Raw genomic sequence first — 22,607 nt, 5'->3', positions numbered from 1 at the left:
AATTGCAGAGAATAATTTTTGATAGTCGGGGTGGGCTGCATAAGGAATCCTTTGGAATTCATCCAAATATAAGTTGTTTTACTGATAACTGGTTAGGAACATATATTCTACCTCTAAATTTCAACAAATTCTCAGAGTTAATACTATACTCACTATGTTTCTCAGAATGCTGCACAATTCTATCTTTCTGGAAGAGATACTTATATTCTGGATCTTTCTCAATTGCTTCTCTGATTTGATTAGAAAAATTAAATTCCACTTGACTAAATGAAATTTCGTAGACATGATGCAACTTCCTGCTCAACGCATTTGCTACTCAATTCTCCCTTTCCTTCAGATGTTTGATTTCAAAATCAATTTCACTTAAGAATGTAGTCCATCTTGCTTGACGTGTATTTAGGGTGGGTTGACTAAAGAAGTTTGTTAAGCTGCTATGATCTATCATAAGCAAGAATCTCTTCCCCAACAAGTAGTGCCGCCAAACCTTTAAAGCGTGAAAAACAACAATTAGTTCCAAGTCATAAGCATAATATTTCTGCTCATGATCCTTTAACTTACAAGATTCGTAAGAAATCACTTTATCTTTTTGCATTAATAATCCGTCCACCCCTTCTTTACATGCATTTGTACAGACTATAAAATATTCCTCTGGATATGCAATTTTTAATACAGGTGTGTGGTAATAAAATGCTTCAACCTTTCAAAACTCTCTTGACAGTCCTTCGACCATTTAAACACATTCCCTTTTTCTATAAGGAGGTGATTGGATACGCTTCTTTAGAGAATCCTTTTATAAATCGTCTATAATATCTAGTAAGACCCATAAATGAGTGTATATCCACCATGCTGGTTGGGACCGACCAGTTCATGATAGTCTCGATCTTCTTCGGATCTACTGTAATACCAACAGAGGAAATAATATGTCCCAAATACTGTATTTGATCCTTGAAAAAGTCACATTTGCTAAACTTGGCATAGAGTTGGTGTTCTCTTAGGGTCTGCAATACTATTCGCAGGTGTTATTTGTGCTCCTCCACACTCCTGGAATATACCAGGATACCATCAATAAAGATAAGAATGAATTTATCTAGAAAGGGGTTGAAAATACCATTCATCATACTCATAAATGTTGTCAGGGATTTAGTGAGTCCAAATGGTAGAACCATGAATTCATAATGACCATAATGCATTCTAAATGTGTTTTTATATATATCCTCGTCCTTAATATGAATATGGTGATAACCGGACCGTAAATAAATTTCGAGAATACCACAACCCCCTTTACTTAATCAAATAGATCGCCAATTCGAGGTAAAGGGTACTTGTTTTTTACAGTTAATTTATTCAGCTGTCTATAATCTATACACAACTGTATAGTACCATCCTTTTTCCTCACAAATAAAACCGGGTCCCCCTAAGTGGACACACTATGTCTAATATAACCTTTATCCACTAGTTCTTGAAGTTGCATTTTTAACTTTGTCAGCTCTGGAACACTCATTTTGTAAGGAGATTTGGAAATTGGAGCAGCTCCAGGGATCAATTCTATCGTAAAATCAAGATTCCTTTTGGGTGGTAATCCAGGAATATCTTTTGGAAAGACATCCTTAAATTCTTGAATTATTGGTATGTTGTCCAAGACAGATAGCTTATCTTTAGAGTTAGTATATCCTACCTGGACTACGTAAATTTAACAACCTTTACGCATACTTTTCCCTAATTGGTGAGTTGTAATGGGTCGCAACTTAACTTCTCTTTTAATACCCTGAATTTATACTCTGTTTCCATTATCAGATAGGAAGTTAATTGTTTTTCCCTTACAGTCTACTATGGTCCAATGCTACTCCAGCCAGCCCATACCTATTAATACATCATAGGAACCTAATGGTAGCACATTTAAATTGGTTTTTACCCAGTTTCCAGCCAATTCAATTACACAATCATCTACCTTTGCATTAAATCTTCTCTTAGCTCCTATTGCTAACTGGACCAACCAAGGATTCCTAAACTTTGTACTTGTCAAACAACATAAATCAACTATTCTTGGGCTAACATAGCTTAAGCTTATACCTGGATCTATAAGAATGGAAACATGGTGGTTGTATATTTTACCTTCCAGTTCCACCATCGATGGTTGGTATTCTACTTGCCGATCCTCCAACACCACATTAATCCTTGGTATGTTCCTGGCCATATTGCTAACAATAGAAGCTTCTTGAATGTTTGCAACCGGTTCAGATCTCCCTCGATGGGGACAATTTATGTATTAATGGGGTTCCCTACAACCCCAATATTGCAAAGGAAGTTTAGGAACCTGATTAGTTTCCATCTTGCTAGATTCTTCGCTCTATTTCACTTCACTTTGAGGTCTATACTTTTGCTGATTCCTATTCACAGGTCCATTTGATCCTTTTCGACCTAGATATCTGGTACTAGCATTTTTGATGCTCTTGTTGGTTGATAAATTCCTTTTCCCTTTCTTATTTGTCCAAATTTTGGTGCCCTCGCCCTCCTGCTTCATCTGCTGATAGCAGATTTGAGCCTTCCGAACTGCCTCATCCATCATTTTAGGATTGTCAAATTCCAACTTTTCCTTCATATCAATTGGTAAACTACTGATGAAGCACTGGACTTTAACCTTCTCTTCTCGAATGTAAGGAACATATCTCAACAAGGAGGTAAACTTAGTTATGAACTCATCCATTGATTGTTGTCCCAGTTTCAGGTCATGAAACTTTTTTGCCTTATCATCATAGAACATCTCAGTCAGGTATCCGTCCTTAAAATTCTTCTGGAATTGTTCCCATGCGACTTCCTATTCATCAATTTCCTTGAATGTTTTAATTTCTTCCCACCACAAAGTGGCCTTACCCTGAAATTGGTATATTGCTAACCTTTCCTTCAAATTATCATCATATTCGTAGATTTGAAAATATTTGTTCATGTTGATTAACCAAGCCTGTGTCACTTCCTCATCCTCTCCATTATATATTGGCAGCTTGATCTTTTTAAATTCCCCTTGAAGTTCATTTTTATGTCTCTTGAATCCTTTCTTATCAGAAACATTATCATATTCTTCTTCATGGCCAGTTTGCCCTCCCTCAGACTTTAGATTCTCCTCTTGTTGTCTATGTGACTCTGTTCTATTTTCCTCATCCTCACTGGCATTAGGATTCCTTTGATTCTACTTGTTCGACAGACTCTTCATAATATTTTCCTACTCTAATTGTAATCTTTCATTATCTGCTTGTAAGTTTAACATCTCTGCTTGTAGTTGCTGGACTGTCTCTAGTAGTGCAACATTTGTATTCTGATTTGGCTCACCCAACTGTACCCACACCTCAGGGTTATGTCTGATTGTCCCTCTGGAGGGCGCAGATACTGCTCCTCGTCTCATAATGCGTCAACCTTCTTCCTTTGTGTATCATAATTACTTGTGTTATTCAATAATCATCCATTCAGGCCTCAATGTAGCAACCTGAGGGCTTTGATACCACTTGTCACACCTACATAACCTAACTATAAGATAAATATTTTTTTTAGAATCAACTGCCTTTACGCTACCTAGCTCATTCAAATTACAATAAATACTATTCAATATAATTATGGAATTAACTGAAGCAATACAATTCACACCATAAGCATTTGATTAATTTAAATATATGATTCTTATTATGGTACAAACATTAATTGGAATGAACCAGACCGTGATTACATATCTATGTTTGGTTTGCGTGCTGCATTGCTTGATAGTTGTTATGAGATTTAACCATAGTAACTCATATATGAGCTTATTTTTAATACATATGGTTTCTCGAACCCTCGAGGCACCCTCCAAGTGCATGTCGATCCACCCTCCACTTGGCAGCTTCTCCAGGTTATTATCCCGAGGTATCCCATCAAACGGTCGAGAGGTAGGACCGGAGAATTAGGGTAACTGCCTATCCGGTTCACCATGGACCATCCTCACTCTCATTCCTTTCGTCCAAAGAGATGATCTCGACTCTTCCCTGGTTCTGCTATCTTGAACTGGAAACCTCGGTATGGCCTTACTATTTTCGGGTTCATCATGATCTTCCTTGTCGCTCATCGCTCGGTAAATGTATTCACGATGCTCGGCACTCAAGCTACCTTCATTGGGCCACCCCGCTTGTAGAAAACTATAGTAATGCCTTAATCACTTAATGATTTCTTGGTATTTTCGGTGGCGCCAGAGGTGAATATCTAGCTTAATATCTATATCCTTTTGTTTGTAGGCTAGTCGGTAGGGTTTTAGAGTGATGAGTGAGGCTCAGGGTTTTCCAGGCTGGTGCAGAAGGGACGACTCTCCATCCTCATGTTGGTAATCGTATTGCTCCCTTGCGGCTCTTATGAAAGGTTATTCCTGACATGTGGAAAGAGGAATGGTCTCTTGACACGTTTTCCTTTCAGAACAGAACCTCAGAGGTTCTGGGTTTGCACCTCAAGCTCGTTAATGGAGCTAAGAACTCAGTCAGGTTCCTTACAACATTTCACCAAGGTTTAAGCCTTGTTTTTTTGGAAGGGTTTCACCCTCGGGTTTATCTCTTGCGGCTTCAATGTGATACTTGTTTAATTTGGATTAATATGTGTATATCAAGCATGTTTTATTCTCCTTTCCGTTTTGGGAGCCATTGCTTTGGATTGCATATTTAGCTCTTTTCTATTAGGGGCCTGCTGCCACATCGTCGACCGTGTTAACTCTTGAAGATTCATCGGTGTAACTTTGTTGTCGACAGTTTCAGTCTCATGGAATATGAGTTTTGAACTGCCTTTAATGAGTTCAATATAGTTATGAAATATTTCCTAACAACTTATATGTGTTCTGCTCTTTGAATGGCAAGAATGAATGTTGTAGGTTCTTTCTAAGGGTACTCATTTGGGTATATTGGAACCACTGCCATTTTTGTGTATGCTATGAATTAATTCATTTACAATGTTAGCAACTACACTTGATAAAAAAGTTTTTTTTTTTTTTTTTTATAAGGTAAAAGTCTCAGGTTCCACTTTCAACCACCAGGAACCGCCTCTTTGTTGTCCTAATGGGACCAGCCAGGAGGTAAATCCAGTGGTAGGTTTGGTATTTTCCCTTACTATGGCCTGTATGAGACTCGAGTTCACTATCAGAATGAAAAATTGTTTGTTTGAGGTTCTCAATGCAACGTGAAAATCTCTCACTGTTAATTATTCTAAATCAACACACCAGTAGCCACAATTATGCTTATATTTGTGTACATGTTTTATACTCGTTTTTATTATGATAACGTTACGCCTGGGTTTCCATTCATGACTGTTCTCTATATTTAGAGAGTATTACCAATAAATTTAAGAAAAATATTCATAGAGTTCATAATGGTAACAAGAATCCATTCACCAAGCTATTATTAGGTATAGTCCCCAACCTGTTATCCCAACAATTATATAAAGAACAGTAACACACCTTTTTGCTAAGCTATTCTCTAACAACAGTAACATATTATGCATTTATCAATAGCAACATTGTCTATAACTTTGCCATAACAAGGATTGACATACTCATAGACACACTCGGGTGTTGTATGCCAACCATTAAACCTTTACTACTAACTAACTTCCATATAAAAGCAATCTACAAGAAATCTTTTAAGATTATTACTCATAAGTGAATTCACAGTGTCACACATTATTATAAACTTATTCTATTGTCAGAACCGATGAGTAATGTACTTGTCTGAGATTCGTTAGATGATTAAGAGTTCAGGTTCAGAATGAAACTAGTCCACCCTTCTAATGGAATTGACAATTACGCCCAGATTCCCCCCCCAGCAAATGTTTGGCACAGTTGGATATAACCTAGTCAAGGTTATGCTTCCAAACCTCAGGACCCAAGTTCAGTTTGGAACTTCTCAGAGATCAATCTGACTGGAGAAATTTCCACTGGTCCAACCAGCTCGTGAAATACCCCTACAGTTTTCACATATCCTTTATCTTCACGTGGTTCCTCCCTTTGATGGCCAACCCCCAATTCGTCCCTCAGGAGTCCTTTTTATCTCTATGACTTAGAAGAAAGGAAACTGAATAATATCTCCCTCCAACTGTTTTCCCAAACTTTCTTTAGATTCTCTTGGAATCTTCATTATGTTCTGACTCTTAACCACTTCCAGAATTTCACAAGAGAAATTCATTATTTAATTATTGTAACTGTTCTTTTCCTATTATTTTTGTAATTACAAAAATTAAAATTAAAATACTAACAACATTAATTTCAGTTTTTACTTCCACATCGAGGGTGTTACATCTACACAAGCCTAAGTGCTCAAGGAAATTTTCAAGACATTGAATCCATTTATGTATTAAAAATATTATTTAAACATTGAAAAATTACACATAGTATGTATTTGTGTCTATGTGTATAAATGTATAGAGAGATATTTAACTATACATCTATCACATGATCAAATTTCTAAAGGTGCATTTTTTTTTTTTAAATTTAAAAAAAATTAATTCTCTAAACACTTACTACTTACTACATTAGTGATTTAAATAACCATAAACTAATTGTAAATTTTTTTTAGCTTCACTCAATTAAAAGAGGCTGTACTGAATTAAAAATAAAAGTAAGTTAATCTTATATGGAAAAGTCGTAGTTTGATTGCCTGAACTCTAATATCTTAATTATCTTATTGTTTAATTAAAATAATTATATGTAATAAAATCCATAAAATTAATATATGGTCATTATTAAAATTAATTAATTTATATATCATGAAAATAATTAAAAATAAAACAGTGAACCTCTCCGAACAAAGGTTACATTTTATGGCATGAAATGCCACCTGTAAACCATACAAACGACTAAAAACGACGAAGCTTTATTAGTACCGAGAACGGCGACATGTCACCGACTACCACAAGGCGACATCACAACCTTTAAGAATCATTTTCTGAACGTCTTCTAATTATGATAATAGATGTTCTAGTTTTTAATTTTTTTTTTAAGGTTAATTTTGTCTATAGATTTAGGATTTTATAAGGATATTAAATTTATATATATTTTAAATAACAATAAATCGTACTCTCGTCTTAAATAATCATATGGTATTACTTTATGAGAGATTTTTCGGTGTACATCACAAGAAATTTTATTTGTCGACGTGTTTCGAACTAACTAGTGTGGTTCATCGTCAGGACAAGCTGAATGAGCAGATCAGGCATTGCATGTTAAATAAATAGAGTAGAAACTCCAACGGCTAAAAAACGGCTATATTGACAATGGCTAGATTTGACTGATTAGTTAGGACCGGATTAGGGTTATAACCATTATTTAATTAAAAAGGAACCTTGGTTAGTTAAATGGACCATTTTTAACCACCTATAATTATAAATATATATTAAAAATAAATTATAACCAAAGCTAATATTTATTAATAGTTAGTTAGTTATAAAAATTATTAAATATATAAAAGTACCTAATTACTAAATTCAAACATAAGTCAAAGGGGCTGTTCCATACATTAATAAATAAATATTAAATTAATTATAAACTAAATTAATATTAAATAATAGTTATTTATAAAAGTTCAACAAATATATATAAATAATAAGGTAATTTAAGGTTATGATAATAGAGTAATTTGATGATATTATAAATATATATATAAATAAATTAATCTACATTAATAGTACGTAATCCAAGTTATGAAATCTAAATATTAGAGTAGTTAGTAATAAAAGTCATAAACATTAGGGTAATAAAAAAGCGAGTTATATAAATTAATTAATATGTAAGATTAAGGGACAATTCTAAAAATATATTAGGATAAATCAATTAAAAATTAATTTTAATTCAAAATTAATCTATAAAAGTTAGTTAAAAATTAGAGTAATTTAAGGGTTAGAAAGAAAATGTTAATATTTAAAATTAAAGGTTAAAATAATCAAAGAAAAATTGCAAGCTAATTCCCATAAAGTTATTAGCATAAAAAGAGCAACAATAAGAACTTCAAGGAACAAAGGCCCCAAGAAACAGGAAACAGGGAAAAAAAAAAAAAGGGGAAGGAGGGGGGTTGGGGGGAGGTAGGGAGACCATGACTAGGAGGAGAGGGCTGGGACCCAGCAACTACTGATCCTCCAGTCATCCTCTCTATTAAGATTGTTCGGCGTTTTCTCAATCTCAAGCGCCTCCCTAAATTTTCAGTGATGGAATTGGGACACTTTAGCAATCACACTAGCCTCCTCAATGAAGACATGATGATTGGTTTTCTCAACATGCTCTGCTAAAGCAAAAGACTTGGCTCTCCTATGCTTAAGGTCAACTGCGTGCTCACTAATCCTCTGATTAATGGAGTGACCAGTCTCACCAATATAGGGGGTCCCACAAGAACAAGGAATAATATAGACCCCTTTCATGTCCTTGGGGTCGACAGGATCCTTCACAGATTTGAGAGACTTACGAATGGTATTGAGAGGTCTAAAGGTCGAGGGGACATTATTCTTCTTAAGGTGTGGCACCCTTGGAACTTCAAGGGAATATATTAAAGGGAACGACCAACTTGGCACCCTTGGCATCACAAATAAACTGTTAGGCATGGCACCCTTGGAACTTTAAGGGAATTTCTTGAAGGGCATGACCAACTTTGCACCCTTGGCATCACAAATAAACTGTTAGGTGTGATAGCCTTGGAACTTCAAAGGAAAGTCTTGAAGGGCACGACCAAACTTGACACCCTTGGAATCATTAAAAATAAATAAATTAATAATATAATCAAGATATGAAAGCCAGGTAAATTCACATCAAGGGTAAATTATGTTAGAAACCGAGGTAATTAAATCAAGAATAAAATTTGGGTTAAGAGGATCATAGGGAGAAATAAAATATTTTACCTTAAAAACTCTACCTTTCCCATGTTGGAAAATATTAGGTAGATATTGTAATTTAATTAGGTAAAAAGGGGAAAGAGGAACATAAATGTAAGGATAAATATTAATCCTAAAATAGTTAAACCTAATTAATAGAAGAGGACAATGAATTAAAATAAGATTAATAAATTAAATTTTAGAGAAATTTAGAGAACCTCCATGTGGCAACAACCAACATAAGAATATCCATCTAAGAGATAACTTGAGTTAAGTTAGGGAGTAGATAGGGGATCAAATATTCACTTATCAATTGAATTTAGTAATGAACAAAAATTAAGGAGTAAAAAGGAGGATCAAGAGACAACTAAGAGAAGAAATAGGAATCTTTTTGAGGTGAGGAAAAATATTAGTTTTAAATTAAAATTTAAGTAAATAATTTTGGAGACCTTTGATGAGAGAGTGAAACATGGGTATAGATAACTTGAGTTAAATTAGGGAGTTGATAGGGGATAAAATCTTGACTTATCAATTGAATTTAGTAATGAACATAAATTAAGGAGCAAAAAGGGGGATTAAGAGACAACTAGGAGAAGAAATAAGAATCTTGTTGAGGTGAGAAAAAATATTAGTTTTAAATTAAAACTTAAGTAAATAATTTTGGAGACTCTTGATGAGAAAGTGACACATGGGTGGGTGAATAATCAAACTTTTGAATTATCAAAAATATTTAATTATGCATGAAATGACAAGTGTCACTTATGAGGACTCTTATAAAAGAAGGGGCAGGCCATGGGAAAAGGGACTTTTCTTTACCCTATTGTTGGATGGATGAGAGTATGTTAGAGTAGTGACTACGAGCTATAGTGAGTTTGGTGAGGTAGAGGACTTTAGAGAGGGGACCCTTGAGTCAAGGAGTTCTCTCCTCTACTAGCTAATTATACATTCCTCCATTGTACAACCCCATTGCAGCTTGGGGGTCCGCGGGGAAGGAGAGTACCCAAGGAGTAGGCTGGGAGGTCAACCGGTGGGTCATTGGATTCAGATTAAGCACATCGACATTCACACTCGGAGGTGACTGACAACAAAGGAGGGAAAATAACGACAAGTCAAGTTTGAATATTGTCCCCCAGTGAATGGTACCTATGTTGTTATAATATTCTTTTGTATGACTTCATTATGGTTTTAGTTAATAACATGTAAATTAGATGATATGTTCAATAAAGTGAAATTCAAGAAAGTTTTATATATTGCTTAATAATTTTTGAGTCCTAATGCTATTTTCTTATGGTTGTATGTTTAGTATTTTAAAAAATAAAATTATAGGGTTGGTCCTTACACTTGGTATCAGAGCAGGTTGAACCCTTGAGACCTATGGGCCCATGCATGCATGACTCGTTTTGTCAAATATCTACTACATTCAAATTAGTAAGGGAAGAGTAGCACCCTCGCAGGATTTGAAACCGAGACCTCACATCTACCAACAAAGTCCAACACTACTGCGCCAACTATGTTTAATTTGACAATTTTTCTCCAAAAGTGAAATTCACTTTACTGAAGATATAAATGGTAAAAACTTTATAATGAAAAGAATTTAATAATGAAACATTTTCTAGTCAATTTCCCAAAGCTAACATATGAGAAAAAATTATATACTATAATGAAAATGAAAAATATAATTAAATGAGAAAATTATTCACAAATACAGAAAACGATTTTTTTCAAAGTGAAATACCCTCGGAAAATTAACGCTAAAGTTCAATGAGGAAATTCACCTAAATGAACAAGGAAATTTTGACATAAGCTTGTAGGAAATTAAAATTTAAAAAACCCATATCTCAAAAGCTCGATTTATTCAGAATTTCACTTGCGGCTGAGGAGAAAATGTCCATATTTGAAGACAACTACCCTTCATAATTTTTCGTTAATTTTTTTTGCAAGACAACCAAGCTGCTTGCATCGACAGAAAGGAGAAACTTTCAAAAGAATGGATTGCTTTGTTCAAAGTAAATTCAACTAAAGGTTATTAATAATCTTAAAAAGCTAACGGCTTAAGGAGATTAGGCCCTAGAAAAAAATTGCAATTTAATAGCAAAGCTCTTGAAGTTCAATCTTGGAAGCCTGAAAGAAATGTATGGTTAATCTCTACAAAACTTTCAGAGTTAGTGTATCAAAACAAAGAATAGCTTCTCAAACCATATTCGACCTTTTTCTGAAAAATAATTGACCCTTTGAAACATAATTTCTAAAGATAAACTCTAACAAATTTAAGAAGAATTTGAAAGATTAAATTCTACATTTTTCATGGCCGTCTACTTTTTGGGATCAATTTTTTTTGAGGGCTGCAAACGCCACAGGGCTGCTCTAGCTTCATATTGAGGGTTTCACAAGTTTTTTTTTTTTTTTTTTAATTTTGTGGCACATTAATACATTCATTGAAGGCTCTTTATCTCTGACAGGTTTATGAGATAGTTGCAGGCCATAGAGAAATTTCTTTTCTCTTATAAATATTCATCTAATCCTCCATTGCAATTTATTCCATTCGCTTAGAAAGATTTCACTCAATCTTTGCAACGCGTCGATGGGATTCGTCCACAGCCTCGTGATTTAGCCAATCTCCAAGGGACTGTAGAATGGATCTGGTCTACGCAACATCAGAAACAATGCCAGTTAGTTTAGCCATGAGCTCTGGGTGTAGAAGCTTAGGCATATATCTAACCAGAGCCTCGCCATGCCGCTCATTGGCTTCTAGATCCACTTCAATGGCATTTGAATATGAGGGTTTGGAGGTCAAAATCAATGGATACCGCAAAGGTCCTCAAATAATTAAGGGTAAGCATCCATATGAATATGATTCTTTTGACAGATTAACTAGCATTACCTGTAACATTGTTGAGACTGTGAACTTACTGAACAGTGAAAAACATGTTAGTGCAGAGTCAGATTCCATAAAACAAAACTATATTGAAAACATCAATATAAGAAAACATTTCCCCAGAAGTATTAGAGTTAATTATATTTCAGACAGTGGTAGCCGGTGTCAAGAAGATTCAAGAAATATAGAAAAGGTCCATCAGAGCACATTAACTTTCCTACCTAGTATGTTAGTTGCTATTAAAGGCTCTCTGAATCATGGTGAAATGAATTTGCAGATAAAGAAGTAACCATACACCCTCTAAAACTTTAACAATAGCGTGAAGTCTTGTCAAATGGAACTTTCAGCAATACAAGAGATGGCCTTCAATGTCAATGGAAAATTCCAGAAGGAACTGACAATAGTTTCTTTTGGATTCATTTGTATTTCTTTCCATCAGGATAACTAACTCGCATTAATGATTTTTCCAGTTAAAATGGTACAGAGCCACTAGGAGAATTTATTTAGGTGATGCGCTTGTGCCAGAGCATGGGAATAGTGTTTGGGGATGCATTGTCAAAACTTGCAACATCCCCAAATATATTTTTAAGTAGGAGAATAAAGATGTGGATTGATTTGTATTTTTGAGGGAATGATCAAGGAAGGACATTTTGCTTAATTGTAAAAGCTATAGCTTGATGCCAAGGACCCATCTGCTGCAGAATGTGGAAATGTCTTAATATGATAATGTTTTCCCCTGGATGTGAGATTGATTTTGTAATAATTAAAATCTGGAATGGAATGTCTTGGGACAAACAACATGGGAGTTATGCCCTGATAGATGAAGTCTAGTTGATATCTTGAACATTTCTGGGATTAATGAATCCCTCTTCCTTTTTTATTGTGTTAGCCCACATCTATAAATTGGCCACCTTTCATATATAGGGCAGAGTTTTAATTTTGACTATAGCTATTCTGCTTCACTGTAGAGTCACTACTATGCGTTGTGAAGAGTGTACAAAGATAAATGGGTGTTTTCTTGTTGAGGCTCATGTCTAGTGGCCAAGAAAGTTTTGCTGCATGATAGAAGAGTTTTGTTAGAACAATTGGTTTCTAATTGGGCAGATCATGTAGAAATTGGTGATTGGTAAACCTATGCAAGACAACAATGCACAAGAGATTCATAAGAGACAAATAAGAATAATATAATTGTATCAAGGTTCCTGTGATCATGAAGAGTTCGATCTATCTAGAGATTTACATATATGAAGTTCTGAGTTTGAAAACAATGAGAAGTATGAATAGCATATAAAGAATTCTGCCCCTAAACAATTTTTTTTAGATTGAAGAAAATAGTATCTCAATTAAATTTTGAATTTCTAACAAATATTTTATGCCCACAACCCCATCAATTTAGTTTGTATGCTAAAGCAAGTACGAAGTCACACATCTCTTTACGTCCTGACTTCTGTCCACTAGTTGTCTCTCTCATAGGCAGGCTCTTAATGAGTTTGTGAAGTTTGTGCTCTAGAGCACTCTATTTGTGTCATGTGTAGTCTCTGTTCGGTATGTGTTTATGTATGTGTCTTTGCATGAGAGCGTGATGGTGTCTATGTGAGGGTGAGATCATTGACATAGGAAGAAATGAGATGTAGGGATCGATGGACCAAGGCAGAGAAATTTTTGACGCTAAGAAACGAGACGTTGATTCGATGAGGGACTAGTATGTTAAAATATTTGTCATCATTTTCATTTTCATCCTAATAAATCGATTTTTTTTGGGTTGCATTTTGTAATTCAATTTGTCAATTAAAATTGAGTTCTGATTTTTTATTTTCTGATATTAATTTGTAACCACATAAAAAAACAAAAATAAAAATAATAATAATAATAAAATTAAAAGAATTTACTATATGGGGCATGGTTGGGCAGGCTAGTAACAATGATTTCAAGTGATCAACGGTACTTAAGATTCATAACCATCTGGTAGGTGTTGTTTCTCCATCAGATAGCTACCATTTCTGTTTAAGTTTCTTTGAGCCCTTTTCCTCTCCAATTCGATGCTCTAATTATCATCCATTTTATTTTTATTGTTAGAAATAGATTTTGAGTGTTATAGTTTCTTTAATTTAGATTTATAGGAAAATTTCTTTTATCCAGTGTCCCACATATACACTCTGTCCTGAAACAAATCCATGAGTGTTTTCCATATACACTGTCCCTAAAACAAATCCATGAGTGTTTTACTTTAATTGTTTGGGCTTTCTCCTGTCATCTAAGGGTGGGTGGCTGATATCGATGATATCTACACCAAAAGAGTGGGAAACCCTCAAAAGATGCCCAAATGTTTCAAATTGACCCATGGAATTCCGTTATGAGTTTCATGTCCTTGCTTAATCTAATAATATTATAGCATCGATCCATAAAGATATTGACATAATAAGCACTAATAAGTATAAGCACTCTAAATGCAGTAATAATATTAAGACTAAAAAGTATAAGCACTCTAAAGGCACTAACAAAGCTCGCTACATATCGCCATAGTTAGATATCCTCTAGTTCCAGATTTCATTGAAGCCACAGAAGCAACATTACCTTCTTACTCAGAGAAAGGATGAGAAACCCCCAACAATAGGATGAAAAATATCAGAGCAAGTATCAGTGGTTTAAGCAACAAAGTCGGGAGATAGAACATGGACAACATAGGCAAGGGCAACAATTAAAGAGATAGAGGTGGCAGCAGGGGGAGAATTAGTTAGTGGATTTGGTTGTTTAATTTATTGATCCATGAACCGTTGTTTTATGTCACGAAGTGGCACTCGGGGGTCAGTATCTATCTCTTTCATAATTTATTCTCCGATGTTATTTAGAAAGCTTTCACAATATTGATTTCGCTTGTACAAGGCAAAAGCAATTATTATTGTGTTTATGTCTGGTGTTGATGTGAGATTAACATCTGAGAGATAGAGAGAAAGAGCGTGGCACAGAGGGAGACGTTACTGAAAAATAACAGAAAGGGAAAATTCCTAAATCAGAGGCATGGTTAGAAAACATGGCTATGTGCTTTACCCTAAGAGATTACACTTCAAACATGAAGGCCAAGATGGGTATATTCCAGCTAAAAATAAACACACTACTTTGGTGGAAGACATTATTAACCCAATTGGGAATGGATATCTCAAAAGTAACGTGGGAACTATTTGAAGAAAAATTTAGAGGATGTTACTGTCAGAGGAGTTCCTTGAGAGGCAACTAAATGAATTCAATGCATTAAAGCAAGAGAGTCGCTCACTACTAGAGTATGAGGCTCGTTTCATGGATTTACTCCGTTATGCCTTGGGTGTTTTCATGAGTTTGATGAATGGAATATTTCAAAATTACTTAGACAAGTTTATACAAGTCTTTATCGATGACATTTTGATCTACTCAAAGACCCCAGAAGAGCATGACGAACACTTAAGGGTAGTTCTACAATGTCTTATAGAAAACCAATAATACGAGAAGTTGTCAAAGTGTTCCTTTTACTAAAACAATATTCATTATCTTGGGCACATTATCTCTGGGGATGGTATTACAGTATACCCGGTAAAGATCAATGCCATCATGGAATGACCGACACCAACCAATGTTCATGAAATACGAAGTTTCATGGACATGGCAGGGTATTATCATAGATTTGTCAAAGGGTTATCGAAGATACCAAACCCCATTATCGAGCTCCAAAGAAAGAACATGAAATTCATCTGGACTGAAAAATGTGAAGAGGCATTCCAAAGCTTAAAGGTATTATTAATGACAACACCAATTTTGAAGGTGCCAGATATGGAACAAGAATTTTTGGTTTGCATTGATGCCTCCAAGGAAGTGATGGGTTGTGTGTTGATGCAAGAAGGAATAATAATAGCTTATGCATCAATGAAACTTAGAACCCATGAAGAAAACCGCGCAACCCATGATCTAGAAATGGCAACAATTGTTTATGCACTAAAGATTTGGAGACACTACCTTCTAGGAAGGAAGTTTGATCTTAGGATTGACCTTTTTGGGCTACAACACATATTTAGTCAAGACTACTTAAATGCAAGACAAAGACGATGGTATGAGATAATTAGTGAATATGATTTTGATATCACTTACATAAAAGGAATGGTAAATACGGTGGCTGATGCTTTAAGTAGGAGGCCTTGATATTTCCAGTGATTCCCTTAAAGACAAATTTGAGGGATAAACTACTTGATTTACAATTTAAAGACACCTAGTATCAGGAGGTTAGCAAAAGTTTGAGGGGGGATGAAATGAGGGTCTCAAAATATGAAGAATACTCCCTTGATAATGATGGTCTACTACGATTTCAGGGAAGGATATATGTACCATCGAATAAAGATATATGCCAGTTAATCTTGAATGAAGCACATCACTCAATATACATGGCACACCCTGGTGTTAAGAAGATGAGTGCAGACCTAAAACCACTCTTCTCTTGGAAAGGGATGGAGAAGGACATTGTAAACTTGGTAGAAAGATTCTTAGAGTGTCAACGAGTAAAAGCTGAACACAGACATCCAACAGGATTATTGCAAACCCATGAGATACCAAAATCTAAATGGGAAGTTATATCAATGGAGTTCATTGTGGGACTACCAATGACCTCAAGAAGACATGAATTCCATATTTTTAGTGGTGGACATGTTGAATAGGAACACCCATTTCATACCAGTTAAGACTACATACAAGGCACCAGAAATAGCTAGAGTTTGTATTGATGAGATTATGAGATTACATGGAGTGCCTAGGAAGATCATATATGATGGGGGAGCAGTGTTTACAAGAAGGTTTTGGACCATTTTCCAAGAAGCCTTGGGAACCCAATTGAACTTCAGCACTTCTTATCACCCTGAGACAAATGGGTAGATAGAGAGGACAAATCAAATCCTCGAAGACATGCTTCAGATGTATGTGATGGACCAAAAAAAGAGAAGGGAGGAGTTTTTACCCCTTGTGGAATTTTCTTACAATAATAGTTATTAGATTTCCATGAAGATGGCGTCATTTGAGTTCTTATTCGGAAGACCTTACAGAACACCTCTTAGTTGGGACCGACTAGAGGACTGAGTATTAATAGGACCAGAAGTGGTGCAAGAGATGGAAGAACAAATGACTATGATTAGGAGGAGGCTAAAAGAAGCACAAGATCAACAAAAGAGCTATGCTGATGCTCATCGAGTAGAATGAAGTTATGAAGTGGGAGATAGGGTGTTCTTGAGAGTAAGCCCCCCAAAAAAAGCTCTATAAGATTTGGAAAGGGAAAAAAATTGTCTCCACGATTTGTGGGACCTTTTGAAATCTTAGAAAGGAAAGGGTCGGTGGCATATAGGATTTCCTTACCTCCATCTTTAGCACATATGCATGATGTGTTTCATATTTATGTTTTGCATCATTATATTTCAGATCCTTCGCATGTTATTGACTTTGGTCATTTGCAGGTTTTGGATGAGGGAACGGTAATGGCCGAACTAGTTCGCATACTAGACCAGCGAACTTTGTAGCTTAGACAATGGTTAGTGGACCAGGTTAAGGTCTAGTGGGAAAATTATAGTCCCAGTTCAGCTACTTGGGAGGACATAGAGGAGATGTGTCACTGTTTTCCTTACCTATTCCAAGGACTTCGAGACGAAGTCTAGTATTAAGAGGTGGTGTATGTAGTGCCCCACTCTAGTCGACTATCAGTGATATGACATTAACATTTATTTAGCCATAAGGCCCACACTTTATTCTTTGAGGACCTCAGGTTGAGGATCTAGACTCATGACTCTATTATTAGTGGTTGTGATGTTTATGTATGTTCTCCATTGATATTATAATGAAGATATTATTAATGGTTATGCATGTTATCTATTGGTATTATGATGATTGTAGCATTAATGGTTATGCATGTTCTCTATTGATATTATGATTATTGTGGCATAAATGGTTATGTCTGGTCTCTATTGAATTTATGATGATGATAGCAACAAAGGATATGTATGCTCTCTATTGATATCATGATGATGATAGCTTTGATGGATAGATATGTTTTCTATTGATGTTACGATGTTGATAGATTTGATGGATATGTATGTTTCCATTGATGTTATGATGATGATAGTCATGATGGATGTGTCCCCTATGTTACCTACTTGCATTAGTTTTGGTTCACAATGAACAATGATACGAATAACTAGGTGATGGTGATGATGCTATTATGACAATGAAAAACATTGAGAAACCTTGTTACTGATGATTATTGAGTATGGCAGGAAACCACCAGAGGCACTCACATATGACGAGTTGATGACACCTGGTTTGATGAAAATTTATATTATTTTATCTTTGAAATTCCAAGTCAATTTTGAAACCTACTATATATGTTTATCTATATTCTGATGATATGTTAGTGGTTGTAGGAACATATTAGTTGCTTGTCCAAATGACTCACATATGGGTGATGGGATTGTAAAATTGGATGGAACTACATGGGAGGGGTGGGACAGTGTCCCTGATCTCACCCACTAGCACTCCTACCGTGACTTGGGCTGGAAAGGTTGAAACACCTTCACCTTGAAGATCATGATGTCATGAGGGCAGGTCCCAAAGTTTGGTCGCTCATGAGGATTTTAACGGGGGGCGCGCATCAAGGAAAATTCCTTGATCCCCGACACCATTGCTCTCACTATATCAAGCAACATAAGAGATGATAATGGTCTCTATCGTTGCACTTATACTTTCCCCTCGTAGCCACTGAATTCTTGAAGTGAAAGTGGTGTGGCACCTTTGGAACTTCAAGGGAATTTCTTGAAGGGCACAACCAACTTGGCACCCTTGGCATAAAAAATAAACTGTTAGGTGTGGAACCCTTGGAACTTCAAGGGAATTTATTGAAGGGAACGACCAACTTGGCACTCTTGGCATCACAAATAAACTGTTAGGCGTGGCACCCTTGGAACTTCAAGGGAATTTCTTGAAGGGCGCAACCAACTTTGCACCCTTGGCATCACAAATAAACTGTTGGGCACGACACCCTTGGAACTTCAAGGGAAATTCTTGAAGGGCACGACCAAACTTGGCACCCCTGGAATCATTGAAAATAAATAAATAAATAAATATAATCAAGATATGGAAACTAGATAAATTCACATCAAGGGTAAATTATGTTAGAAACCGAGGTAATTAAATCAATAATAAAACTTGGGTTAAGAGGATCATAGGAAGAAATAAAATATTTTACCTTAAAAACTCTACCTTTCCCATGTTGGAAAATATTAGGTAGATAATGTAGTTTAATTAGGTAAAAATGGGAAAGAGGGACATAAATGTAAGGATAAATATTAATCCTAAAATAGTTAAACCTAATTAAGATAAGAGGATGGTGAATTAAAATAAGATTAAATTAAATTTTAGAGAAATTTAGAGAACCTCCATGTGGAACAACCAACATAAGAATATCTGTCTAAGAGATAATTTGAGTTAAATTAGGAAGTAGATAGGGGATCAAATCTTGACTTATCAATTGACTTTAGTAATGAACACAAATTAAGGAGTAAAAAAGGGGATCAAGAGACAACTAGGAGAAGAAATAGGAATCTTGTTGAGGTGAGGAAAAATATTAGTTTTAAATTAAAATTTAAGTAAATAATTTTGGAGACCCTTGATGAGAGAGTGACACATGGGTATAGATAACTTGAGTTAAATTAGGGAGTTTATAGGGGATCAAATCTTGGCATATCAATTGAATTTAGTAATGAACACAAATTAAGGAGTAAAAAGGGGGATCAAGAGACAACTAGGAGAAGAAATAGGAATCTTGTTGAGGTGAGGAAAAATATTAGTTTTAAATTAAAACTTAAGTAAATAATTTTGGAGACCTTTGATGAGAGAGTGACACATGGGTGGGTGAATAATCAAACTTTTGAATTATAAAAAATAATTAGTTATGCATGAAATGCCAAGTGTCACCTATGAGGACTCCTGTAAAAGAAGGGGCAGGCCATGGGAATAGGGAATTTTCTTTACACTATTATTGGATAGATGAGACTATGTTAGAGTAGTGACTACGAGCTTTAGTGAGTTTGGTGAGGTAGAGAAATTTAGAGAGGGGACTCCTGAGCCAAAAAATGCTCTCCTATACCAGTTAATACATTCCTCCATTGTACAACCCCATTGCAGCTTGGGGGTCTGCGGGGATGGAAAGTACCCAAGGAGTAGACTAAGAGGTCAACTGGTGGGTCAATGCATTCAAATTAAGCATGTTGACATTCACACTTGGAGGCGACCGACAACAAAGGAGGGAAAATAGCATAAAGTCAAGTTTGAATCTCGTCTCCTGGTGAACAGTATCTATGTTGTTATAGTATTCTTTTGTATGATTTCATTATGGTTTTATTTAATAACATGTAAATTAGATGATATGTTTAATAAAGTGAAATTAAGGAAAGTTTTATATATTTCTTAATAATTTTTTAGTCTTAATGCTATTTTCTTATGGTTGTATTTTTAGTATATATATATATATATATATATATATAGATATATATTATAGGGTTGGTCCCTACAATAGGTTACATGTCCATTGCACAACTTACATGTCTAATAGTAGTGTTGAAATGTGAAACTCTTATTTGATTGAAAAATAAGTGTCGTTATAAGGAGGAGGAGGACATCCTGCATACCCACACAACCAATAATATTATATACTAGAAAAATACACTCTTTTAAACTTGTAAAATAAATAGAGACTAGCTACTAGATGGTGACCTATTGCTTTTGCACATTTCACAGAAATTCAAGTACTACTGGTGTTTAAATGGCATAAATTTTTTTGTAAAAGAATTCCTTAGTGAGGACCTCGAGGGGACGAGGTTTGTAATATATTTATTATTGTAGCTAGACAATTTTACAAAACTAGAAAATTCTCCATGTAAGGATGCTCTCCAAGTAAGAGAACCATAAGAAGCATGTAAAGAAAAGTTGTGGGCATTCATATATTGAAGAATGTATAAATAAATCTACAAAATATTATAAAACTTACAAAAAACAACTTCCATAACCCCAAAAAAAGACATGAGAGAATATATGCAATTATTGATAGCTAGGCTTGCTAGACTAACTACAATTTGGATCTCAAATTTATAGTTCCCTTGCGATGGGTCAATCTTAGTTACCATGGGTAGCTTAGGAAACCCATAATCACCATTATGTTTATTTTTCACCTTATGGTACGAGCCAAGTGCATAAGATGCATAGCCTTAATAATTTGAGTTGTTGTGTGATGATTCACGTCTCATGGAAGTGAAATCACCATGTGTACAAGCATAAAAAACACACTAGGGTAACTGAGTCAACACTAAAGGGATTGCACTTGGGTTGAGCACACACCATCGTCTAGGAAAATATTTAACACCCTTGGAAGAAACAAACGTCATATTCTATTTGTGTCTTGACAAATTGATTACATATTTGGGCATCCCATTATAGTGAGAAATGCCCCAATGCCTTTCATATTTACATCAACATGCTGAAATACTTTTTGCGTCTTCATCAACATGACTAAATAGATAAGTTACAAAATTTACATGTCATATTAGTATACCTTAACCATTTGTGATATGCTTAAAAAAGATCTAATTAAAGCATTGTGCATAATTCATGTTTCCATTCTTATCACCATCTATAGGCCAACCAACTTCCCCCACAAGGATAAGCAAAGTAGGGAACCTTGACTTCTTTAGATCCTATTCTTGCACAAGGATAAGAAAAGTGGGTAACCTTGAATTCTTTAGATCCTGAAGCAATACATCAAGAGCGCATCAAACACATTTGTATAATTGATATTTTCCTTAATAAATGGTTATCCAATACCATCAAGAAAGACAAATTACACAAGAAAGTTTTCATTACTATACAAACTTAGAAAGAGGTAGAAATTAACTATAAAATATCCACCATTATTAGCTAGAAGCTAACAAATATGTATCATGAGACATCACAAGATTCTACCCAACATTGTTTCTTATATGCCATTGTATATGGAATATTAACAAAATGTAAAAATGGAAAGGAACAAGTTCCTATATATGTTATGAGTGGTCAAGTATGGCACGAAAATATGACGCCAAGATAAAGATAGAAAAAAATTATAACATGGAGAGTTATTCCCTAACCTAAGGCCATGATATTTAGCTTTGTTGTAGTAAAAGCTTAGACAAAAATGAATTAATAATACAATTGTAGATCAATACTAATGTACTAGTGATAGAAATTTTGATTGGGAATAGTGATGACAAATCTTGAAGTGCACTATTTGGGGTGTCAATAATACCACAATTTTGTGGTAAATCAACTTAAGCATCATTTTACTGAGATTTCTTTGTTCTATTTGTAATTTCTTCATTTTAGCCTCTACATTCATTCTATCAACTAATTCCTCGTAGTTGACACACATACTAAGGACTGCAATTTTGGGGGTTGGCCACAAAGGGGTAGGCAACTTGTGGAGATTTCCTAGTGCTAGGAAGTTGGATAGTCTGTTCCTACTTAGTTGGGTGGCAGATTTCGTTAGTTAAACTTTGAAGAGAAGAGAAAGGAAAACAACTTCAAAACTAGGTGAGGACCCTACAAATCCCAATGTACTCATCTTACACTTATCTAAGTTTAAATTCAGATTTTATACACAAAAAAAGAAAATAATGTTTGCAATATAGTTTGTGTATACTTTGTAAATAAATATACTATATAAATGAAAATGATAGAATTACATAAGAGGTTCTTATATATATATATATAACCATTTTTTAAATGTCATGTATTATAGGGATAATTTTTTTAGGTTGTTTAAAGAGAGACATTATATGAGGGATTTGTGTAA

The 22,607-nt window shown here is 34.9% G+C and overlaps 1 pseudogene; it reads right to left on the bottom strand.

Annotated features, from left to right (window-relative positions):
• Nucleotides 1-20,748: 20,748 nt before the first annotated feature.
• On the bottom strand, nucleotides 20,749-21,719 carry LOC149260367 (glucan endo-1,3-beta-glucosidase 5-like; annotated as a pseudogene).
• Nucleotides 21,720-22,607: the final 888 nt, after the last annotated feature.

Source organism: Pinus tabuliformis, chromosome 6 (assembly GCF_031772625.1).
Source record: "Pinus tabuliformis cultivar Carrire ecotype Pingquan chromosome 6, CPIR1, whole genome shotgun sequence".
Taxonomy (NCBI): Eukaryota; Viridiplantae; Streptophyta; class Pinopsida; order Pinales; family Pinaceae; genus Pinus; species Pinus tabuliformis.
The sequence above is the reverse complement of the archived record's forward strand: the minus strand, read 5'-3'. Positions and strand labels throughout refer to the sequence as shown.